The 12473-nt window shown below is 35.7% G+C and overlaps 1 protein-coding gene and 1 pseudogene across 1 annotated transcript in view; one reads left to right on the top strand and one right to left on the bottom strand.

The window, feature by feature from the left end:
• Ndufaf2 (NADH:ubiquinone oxidoreductase complex assembly factor 2) overlaps positions 1 to 12473 on the top strand; it is a 192719-nt gene that overhangs the window by 88965 nt on the left and 91281 nt on the right. The gene's annotated exons all lie outside the window — the stretch shown is intronic.
• Positions 9564 to 10711, bottom strand: LOC143399414 (nucleosome assembly protein 1-like 1 pseudogene; annotated as a pseudogene).

The following is a 12473-nucleotide window of genomic DNA, read 5'->3' as shown; positions in this document are numbered from 1 at the left end:
GTTAAAGATGATAAGTATCACACTTGATTAGATTGCTCTGTCATCGTTTTCTACATCAGAATAAATTTCTATTTATTAATAAGTAGTGCCTTGTGGTTAACTAAATTAAATAGATTAATAAAGAGCATTAGCAATTTCATGGATTAATAAGTAAATAAATATAATTTTAAAAATTAAGATGAATACATCACTAAGTGTATTCTATTTTTTTCATTAAAATGATCATTTTAAAAAATTGTTATGTGTTCTGTAAATTAGTAACAGTAGCTAACAGTGCAGTCCTTGACTCTTTGTTTTTTAATTATTTAAAATTTATTCTGATTTGCTTTACATGATGGCAGAATGCAATTCATTTCATATTACACATTCAGAGCACAGTTTTTCAAGACACTGGTTGGACACAAAGTATTTTCACACCATTCATGTCTTATACATGTACTTAGGGTAATGATGTCTAACGCATTCCACCATCATTCCTACCTCCTCACCCTCTCTTCGCCTGCCTCCCCTTTGCCCTATCTAAAGTTCCTCCATTCCTCCCATGCTCCCACCACCATCAACAATCACCATTGTGTGTCTGCAGCCTTATACAAAAAAAAAAAAAAAAAAAATTTGACCTGTGGTTTTTGGGATTGGCTTGTTTAACTTAGCATTATATTCTCCAGCTTCATTCATTTACCTGAGAATTCCATGATTTTATTCTCTTTTAATGCTGAGTAATGTTCATTGTGTATATATACCAAAGTTTCCCTATCCATTCATCTACTGAAGAGCATATAGGTTGGTTTCATAACTTAGCTGTTGTGCATTGTGCTGTTACAAACATTGATATGGCTGAGTCCCTGTAGTATTGATATCGCTGAGTCCCTGTAGTATGCTGATTTTAAGTCCTTTGGATATAAACCGAGGAGTAAGATAGCTGGGTCAAATGGTGGTTCCATTCCCAATTTTCCAAGGAATCTCCATACTGCTTTCCAGATTGGCAGCACCAATTTGCAGTCCCACCAGCAATGTATGAGTGTGCCTTTTTCCCCACATTCTTGCCAACACTTACTGTTTGTATTGTTGATAGTTGCCATTCTGACTAGAGTGAGACAAAATCTTAAGAGTAGTTTTGATTTACATTTCTCTAATCGCTAGGGGTGTTGAATATTTTTTTCATATGTTTGTTGATTGATTGTATATCCTCTTCTAAGAAGTGTCTACAGTTCCTTGGCCAATTTGTTGATGGGTTATTTGTATTTTTTGGTTTTATGGATTTTGAGTGTTTTATATATCCTAGAGATTAGTGCTCTATCTGATGTGCTTGTGGTAAAGATTTGCTCCCATTCTGTAGGCTCTCTATTTACCTCACTGATTCTTTCTTTTGCTGAGAAGAAGCTCTTTAGTTTGAATCCATCTCATTTATTGATTCTTGGTTTTAATTCTTGTGCTGTTGGGGCCTAATCTGACATAATGGAGATTTGGGCCTATTTTTTCTTCCATTAGGTGCAGGGTCTCTGGTTTAATTCCTAGGTCCTTGATCCACTTTGAGTTGAGTTTTATGCATGGTGCTTGATGAGAGAATAGAAGTTTAATTTCATTATGTTACATGTGTATTTCCATTTTCCCAGCACCATTTGTGGAAGAAGCTATCATTTCTCCAATGTATGTTTTTGGCACCTTTGTCTAATATAAGATAACTGAAGTTATGTGGGTTAGACTCTGTGTCCTCTAATCTGTACCATTGGTCTACAGGTCTATTTTGGTGCCAATACCATGCTGTTTTTGTTACTATTGCTCTGTAGTATAGTTAAGGTCTGGTATAGTCTTCTTGCTAAGGATTGCTTTAGCTATTCTGGATCTCTTATTTTTCCAGATGAATTTCATGAATGCTTTTTCTATTTCTATAAGGAATGCTATTGGGATTTGTATTGAGATTGCATTGAATCTGTATAATGCTTTTGGTAGTACGGTCATTTTGACAGTATTAATTGCGCCTATCCAAGAACAAGGTAGATCTTTTCATCTTCTAACTTCTTCTTTAATTTCATTCTTTAGCATGTTGTAGATTTCATTGTAGAGTTCTTTCACCTCTTTTGTTAAATTTATTACCAAGCATTTTTTTGAGGCTATTATAAATGGGATGATTTTACTAGTTTCACATTCAGTGGATTTGTCACTGATATATAGAAATACCTTTGATTTATGGGTGTTGACTTTATATCCAGCTACTTTGCTGAATTCATTTATTAATTCTAGGAAATTTCTGGTGGAATGTTTTGGGTCTTCTATGTAGAGGATTATCATCTGCAAATAGTGATAATTTGAATTCTTCTTTTCCTATCCGTATCCTTTAAATTCTTTCATCTGTCTGATTGCTCTGGCTAAAGTTTCAAGAACTATGTTAAGTAGAAGTTGTAACAAAGGGCATCCCTGTCTTGTTCCAGTTCTTAGAGGGAATGCTTTCAATTTTTCTCCTTTAGAATGATGTTGGCCTGGGGCTTAGCATAGATAGCCTTTACAATGTTGAGGTTTGTTCCTATTATCCCTACTTTTTTTTTTTTTAGAGAGAGAGAGAGAGAGAGAATTTTTTAATATTTATTTTTTAGTTTTTGGTGGACACAACATCTTTGTTTTATTTTTATGTGGTGCCGAGGATGGAACCCAGTGCCCCCTCGCATGCCAGGCAAGCATGCTACTGCTTGAGCTACATCCCCAGCCCTATCCCTACTTTTTCAAGTGTTTTGAACAAAAATATTTTATCAAATGCTTTCTCAGCATCTATTGAGATGATCATTTGATTTTTATCTTTGAGTCTATTGATGTGATGAATTATATTTATTGATTTCCATATGTTGAACCAACCTTGTATCCCTGGGATGGATCTGACTTGATCGTGGTGTACTATCTTTTTGATATGTTTTTACATTCAATTTGCCAGAATTTTATTGATAATTTTTACATCTATATTCATTAGAAATATTGGTCTGAAGTTTTCTTTCTTTGATGTGTCTTTTTTCTGGTTTTGGAATCAGGGTGATACTGGCCTCGTAGAATTTGTTTGGAAGTGTTTCCTCTTCTTCCGTTTCATGAAATAGTTTGAGAAGTATTGGTGTAGGTTCTTCTTTAAAGGTCTTATTGAACTCAATTGTGTATCTATCCAGTCCTGGGATTTTCTTGATTGGTAGTCTTTTGATGGCGTCCTCTATTTCCTTGCTTGAAATTGATATTTTTAAATTGTGTATATCATCCTGTTTCAATTTGGGCAAATCATATGACTCTAGAAATTTTTCGATGCCTTCAATATTTTCTATTTTATTGGAGTACTAATTTTCAAAATAATTTAATTATATTCTGTATTTCTGTAGTATCTTATGATATTTTCTTTTTCATCATGTATGTTAGTAATTTGAGTTTTCTATCACCTTTTTCGTTAGCATGGCTAATGGTTTATCAATTTTATTTATTTTTTCAAAGAACCAACTTTTTGTTTTGTCAATTTTTTCAATTGTTTCTTTTGTTTGAATTTCATTGATTTCAGCTCTAATTTTAATTATTTCCTGTCTCCTACTGATTTGGGGGTTGATTTATTCTTCTCTTTCTAGGGCTTTGAAATGTAATGTTAGGTCATTTATTTGTTGACTTTTTCTTTGAAGGAATGAATTCCATTCAATGAACTTTCTTCTTAGCATTGCGTTCATAGTGTCCCAGAGATTTCGATATGTTGTATTGTGTTCTCATTTACTTCTAAAAATTTTTTAATTTACTCCTTGATATCTTTTGCAACCCGTTGTTCATTCAATAGCGAATTATTTAGTCTCCATGGGGTTCGAATAGTACTTATTTTTTATTTTATCATTGATTTCTAACTTCTTTCCATTGTGGTCTGATAGAATGCGGGGTAGTATCTTTACTTTTCTGTATTTACTAATTTTGCTTTGTTGCATAACATATGGTCTATTTAGAGCAGGATCCATGTGCTGCTGAGAAGAAAGTACATTTGCTCGTTGATGGATAATATGCTGTATATATGTCAGTTAAGTCTAAGTTATAGATTTTATTATTAAGTTCTATAGTTCATTTCTTTAGCTTTTGTTTGGTATTTCTATCTATTAGTGAAAGAGGTGTGTTAAAGTTACCCAGAATTTTTGTATAGTGATCTATTTGACTCTTGAACTTGAAAAGAGTTTGATTGATGAATGTAGATGTTCCATTGTTTGGGACATATATATTTATAACTGTTATGTCTTGTTGATGCATCCTTCCATTAAGCAATATGAAATGTCCATCTTTATCCCTTTTCATTAACTTTGGCTGGAAGTCTACTTTATTTGATATGAGGATGGCAACTCCCGCTTGCTTATGTAGGCCATGTGAATGCTATATTTTATCTCAACCTTTAACCTTCAGTCTGTGGGTGTCTTTTCCTATGAGATGAGTCTCTCAAAGGTGGCATATTGTTGATTTTTATATCCAATCTACCAGCCTATGTCTTTTGATTGGTGAGTTTAAGTGTTGAGAGCCACAGCCACATTGGCAATTGTTAAGAAAATTGTTTTCTTTTAGTGCCTTCTGGAATGTTATATAATGTTATATAATTTTTCTTTAGCCATTATTGCCAGAATTCCTATCTTCATCCCAGTGCATGAAGACAAAGATAAAACCAATCTACAGCTTCTGCAATAGCCATCACTGAACTGCTTGCAGAACTTGCTTGGACTATGTATCACTTATATGCATTGTGAACTCACTTGTATGCATTGTGAACTATCTGTTGGTGCAGCGACTTCTGGTAGTGTTGGGGTATTTATGCTGATGGTGTCATTCGGTGGTATAATTTTTCCAAAAGGAGCCGTCAGCTGGCTTGGTGTATCTTCCTCCCTTCTGAGGCAAAGAACCTCACCCCCCCCACTGGTACAAAGACCTCTACACAGGTGTGGCTGTATACTGGACTGGTAGTCAGTGACGGGTAAGATCCAATTACTATGGTACTAACCTAAGACAGGAGGCTGATACCTTGAGGTCAGCTCATCCGATAACGGGTAAGCACCGTATGTACTATTGGACAACCTAAGGCAGGCACGGTCCCTAAGCCACATGCTTGTTGTTTAAACAGAGAGGGGGAGATGTTGAGAGCCACAGCCGAAGGGGCCCCAGCAAACTTTCAGACTGCCAGCTGATGAGCTGAAGGGGCCCCAGCAAACTTTCAGACTGCCAGCTGATGATTGGCTCACAGTGGCCCCAGCAACATCTAGCTGATTGTCTCCTCTGCGGTGATGCTCATTGGGCTGTTTGCCTGCCCTTTCAGACCACGGAGCTGCTCATTGGGGGACTTTTTTGGCTCCGCCCATGCGACCCAGCCAATCGGCCTCAAGAGCAGGAGGATTGTGGGAGGAAGAGGCTGGGTTGCGGTGTGTGGTTTGTGGGAAGCTGGTGGTGGCAGTTGGGCTCTGAGGGTTTTTTCCTGAGGAGCTGTTTTGTTTATCTTGTGTGGTAAGTTAGTTTCTTTTGACAAGTGGCTCCTGACTTGTGCCCAGCATTTAAGCCATTAACATTTAGGGTTATTATTGAGATATGATTTGTATTACTGGTCATTTTTTTTTATTTTTGGCATTAAGTTTGATTTGGTTTCTCTTTTGGTTGGCTTTTCTTTTATTGTAGTTCTTGCCTTTGCAGATATTCATTGTTGTTTTTCCACTTCCTCCTTGTGGAATATTTTGCTAAGAATGTTCTGTAGTGCTGACTTTCTTGCTGTAAATTATTTTAGTTTTTGTTTATCATGAAAGATTTTTATTTCATCATCAAATTTGAAGCTTAATTTTTCTGGATATAAGATTCTTGGTTGGCATTCAATGCTTTTAGAGCTAGGTATATGTTGTTCCAGGATGGCCTGACTTTGAGAGTCTGGGTTTAAAAATCTGATGAGATCTGAATTGTTCTTCCCTTATAGGTAATATGATTTTTCTCTCTTGTGGCCTTTAAAATTCTATCCTTATTCTGTATGCCAGGCATTTTCATTATAATGGGTATTGGTATAGATGGGTTGTAATTTTGTACACTTGGTGTCCCATAGACCTTTTGTATTTGATTTTCTAATTCATTCTTCATACTTGGGGAATTTTCTGATATTAGCTCATTAAAGATATTATGGATTCCTTTGGTTTGAATCTCTGAACCTTCCTCTATCCCAATATATCTTAAATTTGGTCTTTTGATGGTATCCCATAATTCTTGGATGTTCTGTTCATGGTTTCTTATCATCTTCACAGTGAAGTCAACTTTATTTTCAAGATTGTATATTTTGTCTTCATTGTCTGAGGCTCTGTCTTCCAAGTGGTCTAGTCTCTTGGTGATGCTATCTATTGAGAGTTTTTTTGTTTTGTTTTGTTTTGTTTTGTTGTTGTTGTTTTATTTTATTATTATTATTATTTTTATGTGGTGCTGAGGATCAAGCTCAGGGCCTCGCACACGGCAGCCAAGCACTCTACCCCTGAGCCACAACCCCAGCCCTCTATTGAGTTTTTTAATTGGCTTATTATTTCTTTCATTTTGAGGACTTCTGTTTTTTTGTGTGTGTGTTTTTAAAACTCTCTGTCTTTCTTGAAGTAGTCTCTTGCAACCTGTATTTATTCGTTTACCTCTTTATTGGTATGATCGATTTTTGCCTGTATCTGCTCACTTAGGTCGTTCTTTATTTCCCAAATCATTTTTTGTGTATATCTGAACTTCTTCTCTGATATTTTACCTGCTTCATTATCTTTTAATTCTATTGTTGTAGTGTCTTGGTTTCTTTGTTTTTTTCGTGTCTATGTGTCTTCCTCTCTTGCAGTGTAGATCAAAGATATTATAGCTTCTGCCCTATTTTCTTATAGTGTGCCTACAGATTACCAATACCCCACTTTTAAGGAAGAGATCAATATTAAAGAACTCATTGTACCCAACATGCAGCCATATATCAGTTAGCTTCTATGTTTACATTTACACTTTGTCACTATAAACAGAAATGATGAGTTTGGTTATCTTCAACCATATAATCAATAGGTTTACATAATGGTTTACAGTTTCTGATGGTGGAAAGGAGTACTGGGAGATTGGCTGAGATGTTTATGAGGTATGATGTGAGAATATGTAGGTATTAGATTATATGACTATTGAGAAGATAATCATAGGAAGTTGGCTGTTAGTAGGAGAAACAAGAGATAGGCAACCCTATGCAAGACTCTCTGTTACCTCAGCAACAGGATAACTGTTAGCCTCCCTAGTAGAGAAACCTTTGGTTCAGCTAGGCCATAGGGACCTTGGTGATGTCTTACCAGGTCCTTATTTTTGTCTTTTGATAGAAGCAGCGATATCCCAGTTTCTTGGTGGTGGCAGCCTCAAGCCTGTATGTTTCCTGATGTTGGGCTGTGGAGCCAAGCTTTGGTGAATAAGGAACCCCAGCACAGGTGGGAGGTGGCTCTGCCTCAGAACTCCAGGCCACAGTGGCATGGGTCTAGTCCTTGACTCTTTTATGTTTTGTGTTAAAAGACCAAGTACTTGATAGCAATGAAACCTGTTGGGTCTGGAAATCAATTTCTATTAAACTATTTGAGTCTGCAAGTAAACAGTCACCTCTACCTGAATCCTATTAAATCCAAAAATATAGTTTGGAGTAAGCTTTATAAATGTCATAATTTTATAATTCTCTAAATTCTAGTAATATTTGCTACCATTTTATTATTCCTTCCATTTTTCTTTTTTACTTCTCTATTGACAACCCAGAGTGTTTCAATTTAGAGTTTGAAAGTGAAAATCAAATACTTGATTATTCTGATTTATACCTTACTGTGAGTGTTTGCAACCTTTGAGAGAAGAAAATATTCATCCCTTTTATGTAAAGAGTAATCCAAATGGACTTTGTTTGCTTTAATTAGTAAGTGTTGTTAAAAATGAAGACTTTCAGTCTTCATCATAAATTTCTTCTTATTTTAAAATAGTCTCTTGTAAAACCGGGATGTCCATCTATTTTAAAACCTATCTGACTACTAATTGCATTATCTCTTCATTCATTCCTTTTTTATGTATTAAGGTGTGTACCCATAATTCAGATGTATTTATTTCAGAATCACCTACTGTTAGTTTCTCATATTGTGTTTTATAGCTATATTATATATTTTTAACAAATTTTTAACTATAAATATACTTTATATATCAGAGATAATTTAGCCTTATAAAAGGTATAGGATATACTAGGTAAATAATTTACTTTCAAAATTGATTTCTACACCTTAAACAAAACCTGAAATGGCAGCTTCTGTTTTAGTTCTTCAAAGTGAACATGTTATTATGTGGACTAAATTGCCATGAATTTATTGTTTTTATTTTTCTTTTCTTTTTCTAATGCAATGAAATATTCAGTAAATTTGTTGATTGGAAAGCATGTTTTTAGAACTTCAAATTTTTATTTAAATATTATATTATGGAACTATTTTATTAACAGTAAATAAGAGAATTTATTGTTCATGTGGAACACAAACAATTTACAATAAGTTCATCATTTCTTAAATTGTAATATTCTTCATATGTGGCTGTAGACTTAAATTTTTACAAAATTTATTTATGGCTTTTTAAAAAATTAATAAGTCAGGTTTAAGGAAAAGAATACTGGTATGCTATTACCTTGCCAGACAACATTTTCAGTAATACAGGAAATGTGTGGCTTGGGAGTTTTTTGTTGTCTTTCTGGGTGTAGTTTAAGACCTTTCAGCTATTGGGGTCTGAAAGGCCCACCTATAGTATATAAGGCATTTCATAATAACCAAGCATTTTTATATAATTTCCAATCTACTACCATGAAATAAGCTGGAATTCCTTATTAAAAAAACCCTGTAACTCTGAGGAATCTAACAAGATTTTTTCTAGTCTGTTGAACTAGTTAGCCATTTTAAAAATTCTGAAAGCTAATGTAAGGCCTCTTTAATGGTTTTTAAAAAAAAAGTAGTACCTGCTGGGATCTGCTGAGATAGTCTTCCATGCTCACATAAATATATATAGAATATGTGAAATTATAGAAACATCATATTTTCAAGTAGGAATACTTCATTTGAGCACTCTGGGAAAATAATAGCTATGATAGTTATTAGTTAAATACTAGTTTTTAATTGGAATTCTGTAATGATACCATATACAAACTTTATAAATGCTAATTTTAAATCTTAAATGGAAAGAGCTCATGCTTGGGAATTATAAAAATGTATGGTTCAAAATCCAGCTATACTAATTTATTCAGCTTTGTATATTTGAATAAGATGGAGAAATATGAAAAGCAGCTAAACACTGCCTGGTACATAACATTCTCTTAATTAATAGATGCTGCATCTGAATAACTTTAGTCAAATTACACTTTAAGTCATATATAAAAATGGCTTTCAGTGTTAAGAATCCCAACTTTTGTACTCATAATTGATGTTCATTTTATTTACAATGCTTCAAAGTGACAAAGGTTTTTTTTGCAGGGCCAATGGAGTAGGTGGTTGGTGAGGAGTACTGAAAATTGATGCCAGGGGTTCTTTTTTTTTTTTTTTGAGACATCCAGACAGCTTTTATTGAAAAGATTTACTGCAGCTTTTGACTTCTTCAAAGAGCTGATAACCCTCATCTGCTCTTCACCTTCTTCATCATAATCATCATCATCATCTTCAATAGCTTCTCCAGTGAAGTATAACACTGATCTCGGGATTATATGCTCATGTAAAAAGTGGCCAATTTCAAAATCTGCAGCAAGAATTGCTTTAGCATCATCATCCAGATCTCCACTGTCAGGAACTTCAGGAGGGGCAAAAAAATTAAAGAAAGAATCATTGGAAACTGTTTTAGTCATGGTATGAACTGTCCCTCGTCCCTTGTGTTTCTGCTTCTTCTTAATAGTTTTCAGAGTGACATTCTTTCCTTTTTTCCAATCTATCTGGCACCCTGTACAACCCATAATTTTGGGTCCATCAAAAGAAAAGAGATCAGAATTGTCTGGTTCTGTCCTCATTCTGTATGTCTTTGTCAACACTTCATTTGTGAAATTCATTGGGTTCAAAGTGTAATGCTAAGATAAAACTCATTGGCTGGCCAGCATCTGAGAACGTCACTTTAATATCTTTCACGTACTTCACAATAGGTTTATCATGTTCCTGAACCATGTCACTGAGCAAGTCAACATTCTTAAAAATAGTCAACCAAAATTCAGGAATTCCTTTAGGGTCTTCTTTTTCTTCATCTTTTTTCTCATCTTCTATCTTGGCCTTTTCTTTCAGCTCCTCCGAAATTTCCTCTTCTTTATCTGGTTTCCGTTCACATTCTTCTTCTGTAGGTTCATAAACTGCATTAATGATCTCAAATCGCTTATCAAATAGAGGTTGATAGAGAACAACATACTTCCTTTCAAGATTATGAACTTCCTCATAGAATTTGGCTTCTCTCTGTTCACATTTAACTTAAAAGTTTTTGAGAGCATTCACTCGTCTTTTAACAACCCTAGGCAAGCTTTCAATGTATGCTGTTGGTGTTTCTACCAGACCATCAAGTCTTTCTTAAAGAGCTGCAAGAATCCGAGGATTTTGCATCATCTAAACAGTCAGCTGACGCACTTTGATTTTTGTTTCTTCACCAGTTTCTTTTCTTCTACTTCTTCAACATCATTCAAATCTTGATCAAGTTCAGACTGTTCTTTGTTGTCAATGTCTGCTATGTTGTAGGAACTTCAAATACTTTAAAAATAAACCTGAAAAGTTGGGCACAGTACTGCACATCTGTAATCCTAGCAACTCCACAGGCTGAGGCAGGAGGATTCCAAATTCTAGGCCAGCCTCATCAAGGTAGGAAGACCCAGCTGCTAGTACGTGGAGCCAGGCGGTTGGAGCTGCCCAGGCAGTGACTTAGGGAGGCAGCAAAGATGGGAGGAGCAGGAGGTGGCGCCCAGAGCAGATGGCACCAAAAAAGCCCAGGGGTTCTTTAACATTGAGCTACGTCACCAGTCTTGTTGTCATTGTTGTTTTGAGACAGGGTCTCACTTGCTAAGGCTGGCCTCAAATTTGCAATCCTGACTCAGCCTTCCGAGTAGCTGGGATTACAGGCCTGTGCTACCACATCCAGCCACTGTGACAAAAGTTGTGGTTCTTGACTTTCAGTAGCCCTCACTTTCATACATTATACATTGACACTTCTAAGCCTCATTTTGTATTTAGAATTCAGTCTTTTATACTTGTAATTGTCACCTGACTATACTGCTTGCTGCCACTTCCATACAGGGCAAAAGTCATCTTATCCTGATCTTTCTACTTCATCACCATTTCTTCTTACCAGGGGCTGCTCTTAGATATCAAAGGCCTAAAACTTGCTTATTTTTAAGGGGACAGCTATCACAGAGATAAGTCACCTCAGTCAGCCCAACATCTCTTTCTAGTCCAAAGTCCTCTCCAGCTTCAACTCGCCTCTGATCCTGCTGCACCAGTGAGAAATATTGGTCTGAAAGTAGACAGCTTGTTGAAATTCCTCACACAGATCACATGTGCTTGTGGTTATAGCCAAATTACGCTTTTAACTTTGGTTTGGGACTGGTGGAAGAAAATCTCTCCTATGCTATGGTAGATATCTTGTAAGTTCTGAAGCTCTGAATTTAAACATTAAAGATTACCCCCCAAATCTGTCTGGGCTTCTGAGGATACATGAGGAAACGGGGAAAGAGATACCTGGGTCTGTTGTCTCATTCTTCAGGACTGTTGGAGTCTCCTGTCACCCACATCTGTCAATTGTCTTATTCACCTACAGGGTCACTAACACCCTAGAAAAGCAGTATTTTTAGGTAGCAAAATTAGTAATTTATCATTTTTAACCTAGTTAGTCAGCTTTCTTTCTCTGACCAAAGTACCTGACAAGAACAATTTACAAGAGGAAAAATTTATTCTGGGATCATAGTTTCAGTCGTTCAGTCCATGGTCAACCAAATCCTTTGCTCTGGGCATGAGGTGAGGCAGAACATAATGATGGAAGGGCATGGCAGAGGAAAGCTCTTAGCTTATGGTAGCTAGGAAGCAGAGAAAGAGATGGAGCCAGGACAAGATGTAGTCCACGGCCACAGCCCCAGTGAGTTCCTCCAGTCTGACCATACCTGCCTACAGTTACCACCCAGCAGTTCATTGAAGTAAATTCATCTGTCTTGGATTAACTCATTAATGACTTTACAGTTCTCATAATCTGATTATGTCACCTGTGAACCTTCCTACATTATCTAACACTTGAGCTTTTAGGAAGAATACTTCATTTCTAAACCATAATATCATATTTTTTTATAATATGTGTCATTCCATTTTAATTTTTAAAATTTTTTTATCAATGCTGAGGATTAAACTAAAGGTCTTATTCAACTTTTAAATGTGTAAGAACACCCTATATGCAGAGGAAGGGGAAATTATTTCCAATTAAAACAAAAGATAACTCCTCTTCATTGATTCCCCTCCCTGCCT

The sequence above is a fragment of the Callospermophilus lateralis genome, chromosome 5, assembly GCF_048772815.1.
Source record: "Callospermophilus lateralis isolate mCalLat2 chromosome 5, mCalLat2.hap1, whole genome shotgun sequence".
NCBI lineage: Eukaryota > Metazoa > Chordata > Mammalia > Rodentia > Sciuridae > Callospermophilus > Callospermophilus lateralis.
The sequence above is the reverse complement of the archived record's forward strand: the minus strand, read 5'-3'. Positions and strand labels throughout refer to the sequence as shown.